Genomic DNA, 716 nt, shown 5'->3' with positions numbered 1-716 from the left:
AAAACTGAGTTCAAAAGTCAATTGTGAATTGTATAGTGTAGGGCAAAGTTTGTTTGTTTTTTACCTTTTATCACCCAGCTCTAATTAACTATTTAATAGGAATTTAATTCTCTTAAGTTATCTCATCTTTAAAATATGAATGATTATACAATTCATAAGGGATGACTCATGGATGTGAAGATCCAATTGGTTAGTCTTCTTTGAGATTTTTCTTAGTCGTTGAGCTATACAATTCATAAGGGATGACTCATGGATGTGGAGATCCAATTGGTTAGTCTTTGAGATTTTTCTTAGTCGTTGAACCTTGTCTATCAACTATGACTCCTGAGTGGTCCAGACATAGCTTCCTATCCCAAAAGGATTCTCTGAAATCTCACCCCAATTTCCAAAACCATCCTGTTTAAGCGAGGTTTCTTCTATCAGTTCTGATTTGCTTCTATCAGTTCTGATATCTCCTTTATACTATTAAGGCCAGAGATCACTAAATACTTCTTAAGCAAAGGATGGCATGAAGTGTTCCCCAAAGTTGCTGCTCATCCATTGACATCCTAACAGTGACCATGAAAGTATGTATGTACAACTCGGTCGCGAGACTTTTCCCCTGATGAAGGTTCAAAGGTCCAGGGGATGGGGAAAAGCATAAATTATATTTAAATAGTCAAAAGATTTCTTGTAGTTTTAGTTTATTTATTATAGAGTTGAAAAACAAATGACAT

At 35.1% G+C, this 716-nt stretch overlaps 1 protein-coding gene across 3 annotated transcripts in view; it reads left to right on the top strand.

Moving 5' to 3' along the window:
• The window catches only part of MAGI2 (membrane associated guanylate kinase, WW and PDZ domain containing 2), a 1072297-nt gene that overhangs the window by 1022891 nt on the left and 48690 nt on the right, over nt 1-716 (top strand). The window lies entirely within an intron of this gene.

The sequence above is a fragment of the Myotis davidii genome, unplaced genomic scaffold (assembly GCF_000327345.1).
Source record: "Myotis davidii unplaced genomic scaffold, ASM32734v1 scaffold125, whole genome shotgun sequence".
Lineage (NCBI taxonomy): Eukaryota > Metazoa > Chordata > Mammalia > Chiroptera > Vespertilionidae > Myotis > Myotis davidii.
The sequence above is the reverse complement of the archived record's forward strand: the minus strand, read 5'-3'. Positions and strand labels throughout refer to the sequence as shown.